The sequence below is a fragment of the Pseudochaenichthys georgianus genome, chromosome 3 (genome assembly GCF_902827115.2).
Source record: "Pseudochaenichthys georgianus chromosome 3, fPseGeo1.2, whole genome shotgun sequence".
Taxonomy (NCBI): Eukaryota; Metazoa; Chordata; class Actinopteri; order Perciformes; family Channichthyidae; genus Pseudochaenichthys; species Pseudochaenichthys georgianus.
This window is the reverse complement of record NC_047505.1, coordinates 46532727-46552298: the sequence shown is the minus strand read 5'-3', so window position 1 is coordinate 46552298 and position 19572 is coordinate 46532727. Positions and strand designations below refer to the sequence as shown.

Below are 19572 nucleotides of genomic sequence, written 5' to 3'. Positions count from 1 at the left end.
CAAGCAAGACTCCACTTTCCAATCTTGCGCTGCTCTGCAAAACAGATATTATTCTGCGCCTTTTGCAATTTGCAAACACTCCTATCATTTAGAATGACATACTTTATTACTGTTTTAGTTCTTGCTTTGACATTTTGGAGCTGTTAGTAATGCCCTTAGGGTTTCAGTTAGGAGATATCCACATCGCATCAGCCTAACATTTAATAAAGGGGAGATAATGAGTGTCAATTAGGAGGTAGGAGAAGCTCACTAACGGAACTATTTTTGTATTTCCTGTGAGGACATATTAGCATAGACACAGTAAGTGCTCAGGAGGCATGTGAACAGAGTCAAATCTATTGAAGTTTACAGTATATCTTAATCAAAGTGGATTTATGACAAGTACAGCTGAGGTCTTAATCCGACACAGAGCACCATTTTTTCTCGGAAACACAAATTAAAAGATCCATCCTGATGAAGTGTGTTATTTCCATTTAGAAGTCCAGTTGCATGCAGATATAGCTAACTGGCTTGAATAATGTATCTAAAAGCCGAACCTCCAAGCATATAGCAAACTATATTACTTTTAAAAGCTTCAAGTAGAAGAGCTTTATGTGTGACATAATTAAATTCCAACCAAGTTAATTCAAACTGTTTAACGATGCAGGGAGAACAATTTATCAGGCAGTGCCAGCGGTGGGGTGGTCCGCAGGGGCTACGAGTGAGGAGAAGCATAAGAAGTTCAGAGATACATTTGTGAAACAGAGAGGAGGATGTGTCGGTGGAGAGAGACTTGAAGGTTGGAACGTCCTTGGAAAAGCAGCTTCTAGTTTTTTTTTTTTAATAATGCTAAAATTGCTTTGTTTGCTGTTTTCTTCACTTTGATTGAATTATTTATTACGATAATAGTGGAAAAGTATTATAATCTGCACATGAGACCAAGATTTACCAGTGGGATTACCTCTGTTTTAGTAATTGGGTTAGCTGCTGGTTACTCTGACAGGCCTGCAGTGTTTCATTATTTTTCAAAGTTAATAACCTCTCCCACGGTGAGCAGCCTGACATTATACGTATTGTGTTTTTGTGTCTTTTTCCAGCAGTCGGGGCCAGGCGGCGGGCAGGAGATGAGTCTAGCGGGTAATCCCACTCCACCTATCCATCAACCTGGAGACTATTTCCAGCGTCCCCCTACAGAATGTCAAAGCCTCGCTGAGCAGAAGCTGAGTCCATCATCTTCCTTCCATGACTTTCCCCCGAGTTTCCATCAAAACACATAAACATATCATGTGTCATTATTTTCTATTGCCCTCTCTCTCTTCCCTGTCAATGGAGGGCCGCGGCAGTGAGTGAACGCAGTTGTTTTATGCAGTATGCAAAAGAGAAGCTCTGTTTGAAAACCACAGGATGTGACAGGATCCTTTCTCCGTGGCTGACATCACTCCGTATGGGTTGTGATGGGGCATGTGCCAGAGATCGCCTGTCTAATAGGAAGTGAGACACTTAAAGAGATGACCCTGCCTCAGTTGCCATCACTGTCTCTCTGCCAGAGAGGGAGCTTGGCTCTTCCATTACTCCTGCACTTGCTAATTAGCGTCTGTCGCTGGAGTAACTTGTACCTGTCAGTGTGCGCCGCTCCTATATTCAGTAACTTGAGAGAATTGAAATTGAATGCCAGCTAAGCTCCAACACACTGCAAATGGTGCATGGGATACACCCTGATTTCCTCACTGACCTGACAGCCTTATATGTAAGAAATTGTTTTTAATGAACACGTTTTTACTGCTGCTGTGGAATGTTTCATCTTCTCCTCACTAGCTGTACTTTTATTCCATTTTTGTAAGGTACTTGAGCATGTCCCTGTGCCATATGTTCATGTATGAATGCCAAAGCCATTTGTGTAAGATAACCCAGTGCCTATTTACATAAAAGAGACATGGTGAAACTGCCTGGTCATTGGTAATTATTGGTCCCATTCCCGCGGCCACTTTGTGCTCGTTCGGGCAGAACAAGGTTGAGTTTATTACAGACATTTCTTCACCCACAGGATTAGCCATGCTGCTCGAATTCATCCTTCCACTTTTCCATTAGTTGATTTATCTGCCGACTAGACTATTCTACATAATGAGTAAAACAAGAACTATTGTTAAAGCAATACAAATATTTCATTTACATGCAGATCAACAATGACATGTTGAATTGTTCCCGGATAGACACAGTCCTATTTGAGGGCTAATCCTCTGTGTTTGCCGATGCTCAGTCATCCCAAACATTTGACTTGTTCTGAATAATGGATTTTCGCTGTGATTGTTTGTTGCCGTCATATGCGAAATAGCTACCTTGCATCAAGTCTGACGTGTATTAGAAACACCTCCACGACACACACATGCACAGGAGCACGCGCACATACTAAGTCCTCTTCCTAAGCTGGATGAGACTGTTGATGTAACCCCAGGCTGTGCCCAAATGCACAGATCTCTCTGTACAGTAGCCCTTGACCTTGCTGTGTGTCCTCATGGCCCAGACACCCGCCTGAAATTAAATTACAGATTAGTGGCCCCAGGCCCCAGGGTTTATTTGCTCGGCCCCTTTCTGAGAAGTGCCTATTCTCTCATTCAGGAAGTGGGGGAAAAACATTTCTTGGGATTTAAGGAAGAAAATGCCAGTCTTGAAGACATTTTCAACGGAGTCATTGGTCCCCTAAAACTAAATGTCGGCAAAGGCTTCTAGATCTTACATTGTAGTTAAGAAGGGACACGCTGCTGGTGGAAATCTGGGATTGCAGAGATGTGAGAAAGTGGTTCAAAAGAAATCAAATTCCGATTGAAGGAAATTTGATGAAATATAAGCTCATTGCTGAATCGGTACCTGAGGAATTCAAAATATTCTGGTGAGACAGGATGTAAATGCCGAACCCTTATTACTTTGGAAGTCCGTCAAACCCTTTTTATTTTTTTTTATTTGATTTGATTAGATTTATTTCGAATGTGTAAAACAATAATACAAACATTTCACATGAGAATTATTATACAATACAAAATAATCAGGGTCAAATTGATATACAAAGATATTAATGATTCTAAATTATGTATAAACAAATAATCTACTTAATTACACGTCCTTTAACAATCCTTTATTCCAAACTACATTACCTTCAGAAACATTATTATACAGTAAGTCACCATCCATGGCACTCAAAAGGAAAAAAGAACATTACATGTCACTTGTTAGACGCTTTTATCCAAAGCGACTTACATACACTCAGTACTTTGGACAATCCCCACAGGAGCAATTTGGGGTGAAGTGTCTCGCCCAGGGACACAGCGACATGCTGACTGCAGTGAGACTCGAACTTGCTACCCCCTGATTCGAAGTCCAGCACTTTATCCATTTGTCTCCACCAGACACAGCCGACATGAATATGTTGTCACTGTTAAAAAAAGCTGGAGTGGAGATAGCCAAATTAACAAATGTAATAAATACACATTAGAACTTGGTGAAAATTATACCCTAAGATACCCACTTGATTTGGCTAACACACACACATAAATACATAATATACATATTAGCTTTGTATGAGATTTGGGTGGCCTTTTGATGCCCATGCTTACTGTGTAAATGTGCTAGGGCTGGCTCACTTTATTGTAAATTACAGTGAGTTATACCTATATTTTGTGATTATTGTTTTTAAGAATAACTTAAATGTTTTAGAAATACTTCCTACTCTGCAGCACTTTGTAGTCGAATGCTCTACACAGCATGTTGCAACATAAGGGGCAGTGAGTACAGACTGTGAATTGAATTGGCAAAGTAACTCTGTCCTTACAAATTCAGCCTAAACTTGTTCAAATACACAGCCTGCCAGCTACGTAATTGTTCACACTTAATGTCACCTCACAGACCCGAGCATAAGAGGATACATGTTTGAGATTCTAATGTTGCATTTTTATTTATATATCCAAATAAAACACTTTGCAGGGTTAAGGGTTACACCAACTGCCAACTACATCAAACACATGAGAGAACATTTCACAGACTTCTCAAATTCAAACACATGAAGCAGTTAAAGGCTTGCTGTGGTGATTGCATGTGTAGGCTTACTAACATTTCTAATTCGCATGAGTGCTTACAAAGTAGAAACACAGACAGAAATAAATAAAGATGTATTTGAAGCAGCGCAAATTCAGGTAAAGATGTGCGTGCTCTCAATGGGAAATAAAAAGCAAGGCTGTCTCAAATCAAGTGCTAATGTAGGCTACTTACATTTGCAGTTTTAAGATGTGTTGTGGTTGCTCCGTTGAACAAAGCCCTATACAACTATTATTTAATTAACAGACCGTTGTTGAAAATAAGACACTGTTAATTTCTTGCTAGCTAGATAGCTAACAGAGACAATCAGCTCTTATTGTGAGGGCGCTGCAGCGATTTGAGGCAATGCTATCTGATCTTAAAGGTGACATGTCATACTTTTCCGGTTATTGCCCGTCCCCTTGTGTGTTATGAAGGTTTTTATGCATGTAAACGGTCTGCAGAGTCAAAACCCTCAAAGTACACCCTGTAGCGAGTAAAACTCTAAAACAGAAAATACCTCCCCAAAACGCCTCGTTGGAGATACGTCACTGTCCATTTGATTCTTCCGGGTACATCATGATGTCATGTCGTCCCCGGAACGAAATGGACCAATCCGTGGAGCCGTTACGTTACGTCCGTGGAGCCGTTACGTTAAGCCCCCGCTGATTGGTCCAAATTGACCAATCCACGGACTTCCTCACACACTCAGTGCATGCAGCTCTGCTGATCTCTCCTCCCTGGCTGCAGGCTGATAACAGACAGTTGGGATCGCGGCAAAATTCTCTCTGCAGACCCATTCTCACAGCGTTTATCAACCTTTTTCTTACTCAATATCAAGCCACACTTATTGTTTTGACTTCGGCTGTGACTTTGTGTGTGCTCAGGGTGAGTTTGGCTGTGTTTCTCTGTGTATCGCTAAACAAGGAAATCACACCTCCACGGAGCTTAGCGCGATTCCCAACGTCCCGACTGGTCCCGACCAATCGGAGCACACTGGACTCACAGGGAGGGGGGGGGGCAAGAGCTGCAATGAGCCGTTTAGTGGAGAGAGTGAATACACATACTTTACAGAGATGCTGTATGCGGAACCAATGTGAGTTTGGAAAATTGCACAGTATAAATCTATTCTAGTAGACCACAACAATGGAATTATGATCAGTGGAAATGGCCATGACATGTGACCTTTAATGAACACACAGCTCAGGCTACACCAACGACTCAACTACAAAGAGGGAAACCAATTTTCCTGGTCAACTTGATCAGTTTAATATGCCACACACTCATGCCCCGAATGGTGCGTTTTATTTGGAATACATTGGATGGCTATTTATGGCTGAAAAACAGACTGAACAAACACTCTCCAGCAGTCAATTCCACTCATATAATCTGATTAAAAAACGTGTAATCAATGCAGGCAGGATTAAACAGTATCTTGGAGCGAGAGTACTCATATGTTCCAGCGAGGTCTCCTCCCTCTGCGGAGCTCACACACCGTGGCTCACGCTGTGGTCCAATCACGCTGTAGATTTATATTAGCACTTCTGCTACTCTGCATTTCACTTGATTTGAACATGAGGTCCCAGTAAAGAAGTGACTGAAATAGGGCCAGCTGTGCTCCTTAAATTTAAGTACACAGTAAATGCTTAGTGTGCTCTTTAGTAAATATCTACTACTGCATGAATCGATTCTTTGCCTACTATTGGAAGAAACCTCAGTGAAGTAAAGAGGATCTGGCAGCTAGTGGCCCATGTTCGGTTTGGGATGGGACACCTGAGTTCAGCCGCTCTCCGTCCAAAAAATCCAGAGCTCTGTCGCTTCTTAGCAGTTTAATCAGGGACTGATTCACACCAGGGGACAGCAAGTGGAAGCAATTAAGCAGCCGGTAGTAAAGAAAACCAGGAGCAGGATTGAAGACCACTGTGTAATTGGTTTATTCATGGTATCCTGGGATACTCTATCACAAGTTATCAAGGTGCATGTAAATAGCTTGGGCTGTGGCCAGTAGTCGGTTAACTCTGGATGTAAGCACAGTGTGTAAACACTTACTGGGAATTCTGCTCACCGTGAAAATCCTTGCATCATTTTTACGATCTGCTGGGTTTGTTCACCGCTTAAGGAGAAAACACTGCCAGCATTTTACGTTGTGTTTTATTTCTCCTGAGGAGGTTCGATAATGTATTTAGCATGCAGAGGCGGGAGTGAAACATAAAACAGGCAAAGCAACTGCGATAGTGTTTCAGTTGTTTTAAGAAGCTGATACTGTGACCAATTGTAATGCTCAGAGAATATTCATGTTACATATAACATGAATTAGCATGGATTAATTCCAATTTAACTTTATTAAAATCTTAATTACATTTCTAAACATTGTTAACCAACTGTTGAAATCAGTAATTTCGAGAATAACCATGGGATTATTATGTGGTTTACTATGAGTTATTATATAAAAATAAGATTATGAAAAATTATATAAATGATTATAAAAGACAATTATAGGCCTATTCATTTTCTTGATTTGCTTATTCCCTTAATTGAGATGTTTGTCCATAACATTGCTACAACCAGGATAGGGTTAGCTTAGTTTAGCTTTAATTAGCATGGAGGCTGGAAGCAGATTAAACCAGCTGGCCTGGGTCTGGTAAATGGTTTAAGCTTAAACTAAACTCACTAATTATTTGAAGATGATATAAGGTATACGTTTTTTTTGTAACATTGACAGTAATGCTGGCTGTTTTCCAACCGGCCTGCATCTGGCTTGTATGCTAAGCTAGGCTAACTGCCTTCTTTCAGTAGCTGTGGTGGCTCAATTTCCAGTTCAGTTTGAATCGCCGAGAGGCTAAGCTTGGCTATAAACTGTGTCTTCGAAGAGAAAGTCCATGACTGAAGCAAGATAGTTTTAGGATATTTAATAAACAAAATCAAAACACAGTAACTATGGACAAAACGGTCAACAGAAAAAATGACAGCACAAGCAGGTGACTTATATAACCAAACCACACCCATGTGACAATTACCGGAAGTGCTCAACAAACAAATAAAAGTGACGTAAACAAATAATAATAATACAAATAATGAACTTGGGCTAAGTAGCGTTATGGCACCTACAATACCGGCCCCTAATTATCATTTCACAAAATTACAATTACTATAATAAATGACAATACACACAAAATATACATCCAGATCTCTTTCTTGAATTATTTTTTGTTCAGAGTTCATATATTGCAGTCTTTTTGGAAAAGTGATCATCTGTACTCACTAACAGGGCTCTCAAGTTTTGAACAGAGTTCAGAGTGAGATTTTGGCAGCGGCTGGGCTTTGGGTGGGGACGGTGGTCTTATCTGATAAATGACACATAAATTCATACAAATAAAAACATATTTATTTCATTCTTAGTGAAGGGATGTGTGTGTGTGTGTGTGTGTGTGTGTGTGTGTGTGTGTGTGTGTGTGTGTGTGTGTGTGTGTGTGTGTGTGTGTGTGTGTGTGTGTGTGTGTGTGTGTGTGTGTGTGTGTGTGTGTGTGTGTGTGTGTGTGTGTGTGTGTGTGTGTGTGTGTGTGTGTGTGTGTGTGTGTGTGTGTGTGTGTGTGTTTTTTGTTGTTGTAGGTGTTGGTGGCAACCCTCTCCGCATCGGCATTAGAGTGAGGGAGCACTAGAACAAGTTGAGCTATTTTAGTGAGCCTCCCAAACTGGCTCAAACCGGTCACCTTTAAAAAAAGGAACCAAGAGACTCTATTACTCAAATGCTTTGCTTTTGATTTCAATTGATTATGTGTATGTCATGTGCAGAGTTGGGTGTTTTTATGACACCGCTAACGTAAGTGAGAAGTGAGCGATTCCGGTTCTGCTTTTCGATTCCAGTTATTTTCGGTTCCGGTTCTTATTTTCATTTCCATAATGTACTTTCTATACCCTGCTTCATAAACAATACTGACATCCTGCTCCTCCGAGTCTGGGGGTCCGGGGATGTGAGGACAGCGCGAGGACACAGACAGGGAGGCTGCTTCACTTCATAAAGGAAATGGTGGTTAATATTAACAACACAGGAGCTAAAACGCTTAATAACCTTCATTACGTGTTAGAGAAAGAACATAAGAAAGTTTGACAAAGATGAGGCTGTTAAACGGGCAGCGGATCCGCTGTGTGTAGAAAGAGAGAGAGAGAGACGCTGAGCTGCACCGAGCAGCGATCAGCTGATACGGAGCATAGAGAGAGCTGCAGTCCGCGGGGCTCGGCCTCGCCTCCTGTCCTCACAACTCTTATTAATCCCGGTACCGGAAATTGTTATTTGTTCCTACTCGGAACCGAGTGTTGCTTCCCAAGCCTGCCACTGTGCTACACTTCCCGCCCCGCTCCGCCCCCGTCTAACTGTACAGAAAGCGGCGAGATGCATTTCCTTAGGAATCGACAAGCAGAACCGAAACTAACACTTCTAAACGAACAATGGCGGACACGTACAATTTGCGAATGAGTTCTGCCTTTTGTAAACTGAATGTATCAATAATTTGTCAATAAATCAGGTCGAAAAACGTCAATTGTCCGCCGGACAAGTCAATTGAAAGATCTACTTGTCCGATATTGTAAATAACACGTCCCGGACGGTGGGACGTGTACTTTTTCGCACACTGACCTTGTCCTGTTCCTCCGGCCCATGGAAAGGTAGTAGTTCCTGAAATCTAAAAAGAGCACCATGTGTAAAGAACTGATTAATGTATTCAATCAAAGTATTGAAATCCTGGAAAATGTTGAAACCCTTACCTGTCTATAAAGTATAGGGCAGAATGTCTAAATCCTACCCGGATACAGCCATGTTATTTTCTAATTGGTTGATGCGTGGCTACAGTGATTCTGTACTAGTTTGTTTACAAAATTGCGGCGCAACTTGGTGGGCGGTACCCTGGAAAGAAATCTCTGCGTGAGAAATACAAGGTGTGGCGTGTGAGCGTGTGAATGGAGTGGAATGCGTGTGTCTCACGCCAAATGCGTGAGACTTGAGAGCCCTGCACTAATCAGTATCAGCAAAATGCTTAGTGTGGTTTGTGTGTGTGCAGGGGGTAGGAGACAACAAATAAAATAGGCAAAAATAGTCCATTTAGACTTGGCAAAAGTCCTCTGACTCCTGAAGAAGGCTAACTTTGTTAATTGGTCTGCTCAGGAAACCAGTCTTGGTCTTGATCCGAAGCATACGTACGAGTCCCTTTTTGTCAACGATGGTCTCGGCAACTTCTCCAGTAAGCCAGGAGTTCCGAGGCGCTGAGTCATCCATGATGATCACGATGTCTCCTGGTGTGAAGTTGCGTCTGATTTTAGACCATTTCTGTCGTTCTTGAAGTAGGGGTAGATATTCTTTAATCCACCTTTTCCAGAATAAGTCTGACGTATACTGAACTTATCTCCACTTGCGGCGAGCGTAAATGTCTTCCTTTTGAAACTGTCCTGGTGGCACGGATGGTGTTGTCTTAAGGAGCACAAGATGATTCGGTGTCAGTGCTTCTAGGTCGTTTAGATCTGTAGAAGCTTTGGTGATTGGACGGCTATTGAGAATAGCTTCTGCTTCACATAAGACTTTGTTAAGTCCCTCTTCGTCGAGACTTTCTACATTCAGAGTGGAGTTGAGAACATTTCGTACTGATCTGTTTAATCTTTCCCAAACACCTCCTGATGTGAGCCAGCTGGGGGATGGAAGATCCAATTCCTTTTTGGAGAAGTGTATCGTGGATCTGACCTTGATTCCAACTTTCAATTGCCTCCTTCAACTCGCGTTCGGATCCTACAAATAATAAATACAAATAATGAACTTGGGCTAAGTAGCGTTATGGCACCTACTTTATTGAACAAAAGAATATAAGAGTGGTATCCATCCTCTCTCATTTTTGGGCATATTCATATTTCCCTAAATGTCAGATAACTCCCACAACTCTTAAAAGGTGACCCAATGAGAAAACTTAAGATAAAATGACACCACACAGCCTGAAATTAGAAATCTGCAGAAGCACTTATATTCAAAGCTCAAAGTAAATGCAGTATATAATAGTTCTAGTGTAGTGCTGGTCGTTCTCGTGTGAACAGCCTTAATGTGTGACAGCAGCCTCGTATTAAGGGTCAAACACAAGTAGAATGTTCATTATAGTCTATGGGGTTGTGCGAGTTAATGTGTTAACACAAGTACACATTCAGACAATTACACCTCCATGTTTCATTAATCACTTCAGTGGTAAGGTGTAACATTTGAGTTTAAAATGTTGCCCTTTAATTACGCCTCCTTATTCGACAGAGGGAGTAATGTGTGAGAATAGATGGGAAGAAATCTATAGAAAGCCTCGTGAGGTCTTTGTTTCTTTTCCACATGTACTTTTAAAAGCTATACGTCATTACTTGTACTATCTGCAAGGACAAAAGTGAGTTGCTTTCGAAGGTTAGATCAACATTCCTTGTGTGAATCATGATGTTAAAGGGAGAGAAGAAACAGAGAAATGTGCAAGCACCTGAATTCTTAACACGCTTACCCTCTACCCTGAATGGCAAGTAGCCTCACTGCGTATGAGATGTTGATGCAAGGGTTTAGGAGAGTCAAAAAATGAAGGTATCTGTTGGGAGGGAAGACATGACAAACTACAATGAAAAAAAAAAAGGCAATTGAGGTTCTAAGAAGTAAAGCCTCAATCCGAAAAATTCAAGAATACCAGCTGTGAATACATAGATATCTGTACAGCTTTATGGTTGCACTGTCACATTAGTCCTTTTGATATCCCTATGTTAAAAAGCTGCGGGAAGACAACTAATATTTCCAGCAGCAAGATAGAGAATAAGAACAAGGATTTCTGCGACAGTAATAATACGGTGGACATTTTATTCTCATGCTGAACGGGGAGCTTAGTCTGAAAGAAAACCTCTTTGTTTACAAGTAGAGGGCTTTCCAAAGCTCTGGGTAGTGACACAAATAAGAATTGAATAACAGCTCAGAGTTGCTCCAATGCTACTTTGCATCAAATGTTGAAGTGGTATTGACGTCTGATCTGGATGAGTCCCCTGCAGATCAAGATCACATCAGCCTGGGAAGGTCTTGGATCCCCACGGATGCTTTCAGGTCCAGGTAAGCATGTGCATCATGAATGAATGGACAACTCAGGCTGTTCTGTAGTGCCTGTTGCTGAGTAAAATCGTATTACATGCTGGGTCAATATGTCCATCTGTTTTTCGACAAGCACTATCTTCTCTTAAAAGGGTTTTGAGTTTCATTCAACATTATTATGCAAATGTTCCTTAATGAACGCTTCAAAAGTACCAATGCTGTGTAGTGCTTTAAGTATGCCATACTGAATTCAGGTTATTTTATACATATATTTAATATAAATGTTTGGGATATAAATTGTGCATGTGATTGTTATTGCACTAAACCCTGTAAAATAACGTTTATAAGGCAGAGTATTTGAATGACCACGCCAACGTGTGTCCATATCTTCAAGGTCAAAGTGGATTAAGGCCAAACTCAGTATGACAACAAAGAGATGAACACCTAAACAGATTATTGTGTATATTGTGTTTATCAAATACTTTCTGTTATGAATGGTAAACAGTCACAATGTCATTACCCTATTTGAAAGATGCATTTTTTGAAACTCCAGCAATTGCTTTTCCTCATTTCTCCAAATCAAACATACTTACTATCAGAATGGATGAGTTCCCAAATCTGCTTGGATTTCATCCCTACACAGGTGTAAACTGCATCTGACCTTTTTTCATGTACAGTACTTATTCGGCTGAAACCTTGGCTCCAAATTGTGGCTCCCGCAAAATGAAATAAAACATCTAAATCCCCCCTGCTAACTGAACTTGGCAAACAGTTCATCTGAACATACTATGATTTGCCAAACGAACGAGCCACAGCTACATGCCGTCTACGCCAAAATGAATGTGTGCTTTTTCAGTGTGCTGCTATTTCAAGACTCTGATCAGTATTCTGCAAAAATGCTTAGTTCAATTGTGCCATGCTATTCATGTTAGCCTCTAAAGAAACCAGGAGAAAAGGAAGAACTGGTTGCGGTTTATTATTGTGAATCAACATCAAAGACATACAGGTGCAATGGGTACAAAGGGGAGTGGAGCTGTGCCAGCTGAGCACAGAGGGGTGGACCCCTGGAGTTTAATATAGAATAATGTGTTGGTAACCGATGGCTGGAAATCCTTTGATAGTGCTGCAAACATCAAAAGACAAACACTAATGATATATGGAAGTTCGAGGTCCAATGAAAGTGGGAAGACAATGGATCAAATTCAAATAAGTCATTTAGTCAATGCTTCTACATGTTGAGTCTGAAAACATGTCAGTGAAAAAACAAAGCAGAATTAAACAGATTAATTATTAGGCAAATATTTCAATGCATGGAAACAGCATGAACGAATGTAACACATGCGTAGTGATGACCTTCAGCTGACTTTAGTCACAAACGTCTTAAAGCTAAAATATTTTGCCCCCAAATCCTAATTATTAAAGACATCCTTCTATCTATTTCAGCATGTTTGGATTCTAATTAAATAAAAGCATTTTCTTGTAAAGTCATTAAAGTGTAATTACCGCTTATCTGTGTCACATCATGGTAGTTGACACAGAAGGCTGTGCTTTGGGTTTCATTCATTTTAACAGTTTCTTTTAACCACAACACAAACAGTTCATCACCCTAAACCTAACCAGACCTTAAATGTTTCATGACAATGTTTTATCACTATCGTTTTTTACTCTAAATTACTTGCGTTATAATGTGCCGAATTTAAGTTATGTGTCTTTTTTGTGAAGCCACCTGAGCTGCTTCACTTAACCCTCCTGTTGTCTTCGGGTCAAATCGGACCGATTTACTACTTTCATCAATCATAACTTTTTTGTTTTACATTCGACTGCATTAAGGCTTCATGATATCCTTCACATTAGACATTTGAACACATGACATTGCTGATCACCACTGTCATTGAACTTTGGATGATTTAGTCAACTTTGTAACACCCATGGTGTTCCTGGTCACTCTCTCACTCACACACACACACACACACACACACACACACACACACACACACACACACACACACACACACACACACACACACACACACACACACACACACACACACACACACACACACACACACACACACACACACTCCGCAGCTCCACAGGAGAGATTTAGGGGTTAATGCCTCGCTCAAGGACAGCTAAACAGTAGCCTGCATCCTTTTACATTATTTCTGCCTTGTTAACATACAAACATTCAAACTAATCTTTATCTACCCTCTTACACACACACACACACACACACACACACACACACACACACACACACACACACACACACACACACACACACACACACACACACACACACACACACACACACACACACACACACACACACACACACACACACACACACACACACACACACACACACACACACACACACACACACACATCCTTGTGCAACTCAATTGTGGGGCCCGAACTGATTTTACCCAATTGTGGGGCCCACCCTTTCCAACTATACTAGACCTCCGTAAAAAATCAGGCAATATAGAAAAAAAATTAGAATCACAAAAATCACTTAAAATAAACATAATTCCAAGCTTTTGTCATCACGCTAGTTTTTTACCCACTTAGTGGGGCTCAGTTTCTAGCGGTCAGCACTTATGAGGTCCATTATACACACACACACACATATTTCTAGTTTTCATATCTTGGAAGGGATCAGACACACACATATTTCTAGTTTACATATCTTGGAAGGGATCAGAGTTACTATAGACACATTATTGAGTTGGATGGACTTTCCTTGTTACCAGGGTAGGAATTTCACGGCGACCACGGTGGCCACGGCCGTTGTTGCCCCTCGGTCTGGCCGTGATGCCCCGAAAATAATTGTACGTGCTACAGCCACCATGGCCTTTGTGCCCGCGCACTATTAACATCTCAAAGTTTCTTTAAAGGCGTCAGAACAGTGGTCTGGTATCTGAACTGCATTAGGCTGCGTTCACACCGGACGCAATGTAAATATTTGCATCGCTCTAATTTCACCGTGGCTGTCAGCTGTGTTTACTTCTGTCATTCAAACAGGACGTGCTGGAGAGGGGTGGGGGCTTATACCCATGGACTTACCATGATTTAATTGTAATACATGTTTCAAAATGATGCCGAAGAAACAACATACTGATACCGGTTAGTAAAAACCATGAATTAATGCTTTGGCAAGTCTGCAGACAAGACGGCAGGCGAAAAACCTTTTAAAATGCGTCTTTTCTGAATGGAGATCGGATCGACCAGGCTAAACTAACGTTGTATATGCTCCATCCGGACTCACAACAACATGATACAGATACAACAGCGACTGTATTCGCCATGACACAGACAGTCTGTGTTTTGTTCATGTTTAACTTTTGTCCAGTTTCTGAACAGATATGAGGAGCTGTGAGCTCTGAGTGCTAACAGCTAACGGCTGAGGTTTTGGTTTTCTGATCCAATGTCAGGCTGAGATCCTCACCGCTGATTGGCTACCGCGAGAACGCGTCACACGAATTTGATGCTAGAATTGAAAAAATTGATTAAAGAGATTCTCGTACACAACCACACACACTTTTGCATTTCAAAGTATTGCATGTTCACACAGTTGAATGTTTGAGCTTCACTGTGCCCTGCTAAATGATGTATGTGCAGAGTTTGACCCTTGAAGGCTATTTCTTCTGCTCTGAAATGGAATATATTTGTTGCATATTAATAGATTTTTTTTATTTGTTTCGGATTTGTGAATGGGAGAAGTAGTGGATAGGAAACATACCCAACACTAATTATTAATAATAATAATTATTATAAACTCTCTTCAACATTCTTTTAATGCAATAAACATTTATTTCAAAATTATTATGTTTTTCTGTATTGTTATAACAAAATGTACAAGTTTAGAAAATATCTGAAGACTCAAAAGGAAAAAAGGCCTAACATCGAAAGTAGTTTCCAATGGTTTTATACCAATTTCCTTATGTTTTTCTGTATTGTTTAAACAAAAAAATGTACAACTTCAGAACATATCCGAAGCCAACAAAAAAAGGCCTAACATCGAAAGTAGTTTCCAATGGTTTTATACAAATTTCCTTATGTTTTTCTGTATTGTTTAAACAAAAAAATGTACAACTTCAGAACATATCCAAAGACAAAAAAAAGGCCTAACATCAGCCTAGCATTGAAAGTAGTTTCCAATGGTTTTATACCAATTTCCTTATGTTTTTCTGTATTTTTTAAACAAAAAAATGTACAACTTCAGAATATATCCGAAGCCAAAAAAAAAAGAGGCCTAAAATCAGCCTAACATTGGTATAAAACCATACCAATTTCCTTCGGAGAGCAGATATTCTATTTTTGATGTAATACTTAACACCTCTCCAGTCCCTATTTGATAGGGCTTGTGGTTCAGCAGAGATGCAATCCTCAACAAAACTTTTCCTGGAACCTGATTCATAAATATCCATCTTCTCAAGTGTCGTTCCACAGCAGCAATTTCCTCAGATGTCCAGATGCGCTTCACAACCATTTCTTTCCCTAGGTGGACATTAAAAAACATGTTATAGGTTTAAGAAGCCTAAGAGTCAGTATCATACAGTTATGAATCTCTCTCAGGTTTACCACAAGGTGAGTTTCTGTTTATTTCCTGCTTCTTTACACATACTCTCTCCAGTACAGGTTAGCTCTGAGTGTTAACGATGCTAATGTAAACACAGACCATATTACTTCCAGAACACGTCTCACATTCATTGATCCATAGCAAGAATTGATGAGGCACTGTCAGAGAATAAATTAAATGAATTGCTAGCATGAATATATGTCATATGGTTAAACTTTACAGTATTGTTATCAGAATTAGAAAATAAAAGGTATTTTTCATGAAATGTTTGATTTGTCAAACTGTATAAAAAAGGAATTTATTTAAACGGATGCTGATTCATCACTCTGCGTTATCCTCTTTTCAACCTATTAAACAGGGAAACAATCTAACCCTCATTGTAGTCACTTTTCATCTCACCTCTCTTTTTAGCTGACTTCTGGTGTTTCGTCAGGACCTTTCTTGTACTATCTGGAAGGGATGACATGCTGGCCTCACCTTCAGACTCTTCAGTGTCTTGTATTACGGCATCTGGATAAAGAAAACATTTGATAGAAATATATTAAAGAGAGATACGGAGACTTTAAATATGAAGTAGTTGTTTGTAAAAGTCTTTGGATCAAGATCATTGTCATTGTTGGTGCTAGTTATTTGTTAACCCCATGACAGAATTATTGTTTTCTAATAAGAAGTATAGCTTGATTGATAATGTCAGATGGTCCTTTACTTATAATCAAAATATAGTAGTATCTTTATTTGGTTTGAGTTTTGATTCATTTGGTTATGGTTTCTATATATTCAGCATATTTAGTTACAGTGCTAGATTATGTAGAATGATGCCTACAACAACTTGAGTTTTGAGACTAAAAGGTGTTGCACAAATATTTAGAAATCACTTCAAGCTAAAACCAAATGGGAGGGCCCCATGAGGACAAGACTAGAAACAAGTGTGTGTGACAGGTTTCTGTAACAAGTCCCATCAAGGCTAAGGTAAACGATCACCGTTTGAAACATGCTTATGCTCAAATAGTATAAACATATGCCTACAACAACTTGAGTTTAGAGACTAAAAGGTGTTGCACAAATATTTAGAAATCACTTCAAGCTAAAACCAAACGGGAGGGCCCCATGAGGACAAGACTAGAAACAAGTGTGTGTGACAGGTTTCTGTAACAAGTCCCATCAAGGCTAAGGTAAACGATCACCGTTTGAAACATGCTTATGCTCAAATAGTATAAACATATGCCTACAACAACTTGAGTTTAGACACTTAAAGGTATTGCCAAAATATTTTTAAATGACTTCAAGCTCAAACAAAACGGGAGGGCCCCATGAGGACAAGACTAGAAATAAGTGTGTGTGACAGGTTTCTGTAACAAGTCCCACCTAGGCTAGTCTAAAAATATGAAACCAATTCAGTTTCCTCAGTCAGATCGTTCCAAATCACCCAATTAGAAACGGGATTATAGCTGTATAAGAAAAAGAGATCGTAAAAAAAGTTCCTGTCTTGGTATGGGGACTACATAGTGAAAGGCACAACATAATGAGATTGTGGAGACAGCTCTATATTACTGAATTACCTCGGTAGAATAACGGTCTGTCGTGGATGTTTTGAGGGAAGACAAGTCTTAGGGGGAAGTCAACTCTAAGGGGAAGCTCTCCTCCTCAACTGCCTCTGGATAATACTGCTCATTCGTCACCTGGAACTTAGATAAAACAAGAATGCACTAAGAAGATAGTAAACATTTATGTTGAGATATTCATGAGTTGCCACAGTTAGCTAAATCAAAAACTGTTTCTGAAACTAAATTTGGATCAAAGCAAAGTCCTTCATTACTGTGGTCTGAACATATCATAAAGGGGTTGCAATGGATTGCATTAAAAGTATCCCTTTCAAACATGCACAGGCTCAGAGGGTGTAGAATGATGCCTACAACAACTTGAGTTTAGAGACTAAAAGGTGTTGCACAAATATTTAGAAATCACTTCAAGCTAAAACCAAACGGGAGGGCCCCATGAGGAGAAGGCTGGAAACAAGTGTGTGTGACAGGTTTCTGTAACAAGTCCCATCAAGGCTAAGGTAAACGATCACCATTTGAAACATGCTTATGCTCAAATAGTATAAACATACGCCTACAACAACTTGAGTGTAGACACTTAAAGGTATTGCCAACATATTTTTAAATGACTTCAAGCTAAAACCAAACGGGAGGGCCCCATGAGGACAAGACTAGAAACAAGTGTGTGTGACAGGTTTCTGTAACAAGTCCCATCAAGGCTAAGGTAAATGATCACCGTTTGAAACATCCTTATGCTCAAATAGTATAAACATATGCCTACAACAACTTGAGTTTAGACACTTAAAGGTATTGCCAAAATATTTTTAAATGACTTCAAGTTCAAACAAAACGGGAGGTCCCCATGAGGACAAGACTAGAAACAAGTGTGTGTGACAGGTTTCTGTAACAAGTCCCACCTAGGCTAGTCCAAAAATATGAAACCAATTCAGTTTCCTCAGTCAGATCGTTCCAAATCACCCAATTAGAAACGGGATTAAAGCTGTATCAGAAAAAGAGATCGGAAAAAAAGTTCCTGTCTTGGTATGGGGACTACATAGTGAAAGGCACAACATAATGAGATTGTGGAGACAGCTCTATATTACTGAATTACCTCGGTCGAAGAACGGTCTGTCGTGGATGTTTTGAGGGAAGACAAGTCTTAGGGGAAGGTCTCCTCCTCAACTGCGTCTGGATAATACTGCTCAGTCGTCAACTGCAACTTAGAAAAAACAAGAATGCACTAAGAAGATAGTAAACATTTATGTTGAGATAACCCGCTGCTGCAGATACACGCTTTACAACATCAGGAGGATGCGTCCCCAGCTGACCCAGAAAGCCACGCAGGTTCTGGTCCAGGCTCTCGTCACCTCACGCCTAGACTACTGCAACTCCCTCCTGGCTGGTCTACCTGCATGTGCCATCCGACCTCTGCAGCTCATTCAGAATGCAGCGGCTCGCCTGGTCTCCAACCTTCCTACATGTTCCCACCCCACGCCGCTCCTCCGCTCCCTCCACTGGCTTCCGGTAACTGCTAGAATCCACTTCAAGACCCTGGTACTTGCGTACCATGCTGCGAATGGATCTGGCCCTTCCTACATCCAGGACATGGTTAAACCGTACACCCCAGCACGTGCACTCCGCTCTGCATCAGCCAGACGGCTCGCTGCGAGGGGGACCCAAGTTCCCATCAGCAGAAACACGTGGGTTTGCTATCCTGGCTCCAAGATGGTGGAATGAGCTCCCATTGACATCAGGACGGCAGAAAGCTCACACACCTTCCAGACTGAAAACTCATCTCTTTCGACTCCACCTCGAGCGATAGAACTACTAACAAAGCACTTATATACTAATAAAGGACTGGCTTATCTAAAGCCAGTTGAGTAGCACTTGAAATGTTTGGCTCTATGAAGCCTGATGTACTTTATGATTCTGTTTTCTTCAAGTTTGTATCTTGTTGGTCGAACGCACTTATTGTAAGTCGCTTTGGATAAAAGCGTCAGCTAAATGCAATGTAATGTAATAATCATGAGCTGCAAACATTAGCTAACTGAAAAGCAAGCAAGGGCATGCAAGTTGTCAGGTGAAATCTGTCAAGTTCTGCATTTAATTAAATACATCATCAATTAAAGTGTCACTCCCCCACTTGCTCATAGAGGTAGCAGACCAAACTTATAGCAAATCTAATGAATTCTCCAATACCAGTATAGTTTGCCACATCTGAACCATTTAAAATGACTTGTTAATCGAACAACAAATTAATTAGGTACTATAATTATATGGAGGGAAACAAAAACATGTGTTAAATCACGTGTTAGTTTTGAGTTATATGT

At 40.4% G+C, this 19572-nt stretch overlaps 1 protein-coding gene and 1 long non-coding RNA gene across 5 annotated transcripts in view; one reads left to right on the top strand and one right to left on the bottom strand.

Moving 5' to 3' along the window:
• Nucleotides 1-1921, top strand: part of cd276 (CD276 molecule) — an 81445-nt gene extending 79524 nt beyond the window's left edge. For 2 of the 3 annotated variants that reach the window (XM_034076746.2, XM_034076750.2), the window contains one exon: nt 1077-1921. The gene's annotated coding sequence lies outside the window, so the exon portion shown is untranslated. The remainder of the gene's footprint in view (nt 1-1076) is intronic. The other variant, XM_034076757.2, reaches the window with a different exon arrangement.
• Nucleotides 1922-14942: 13021 nt separating this feature from the next.
• On the bottom strand, nt 14943-18452 carry LOC117468317 (uncharacterized). Of its 2 annotated transcripts, XR_004554463.2 has the most exons (4): nt 18354-18452; nt 17264-17389; nt 16104-16214; nt 14943-15622 (listed from the first exon to the last, which is right to left on the bottom strand). It is a non-coding gene; the product is annotated as an uncharacterized lncRNA (long non-coding RNA). The 2 variants fall into 2 exon arrangements; XR_004554462.2 differs by lacking the exon at nt 17264-17389.
• Between the last annotated feature and the right edge of the window lie 1120 nt (nt 18453-19572).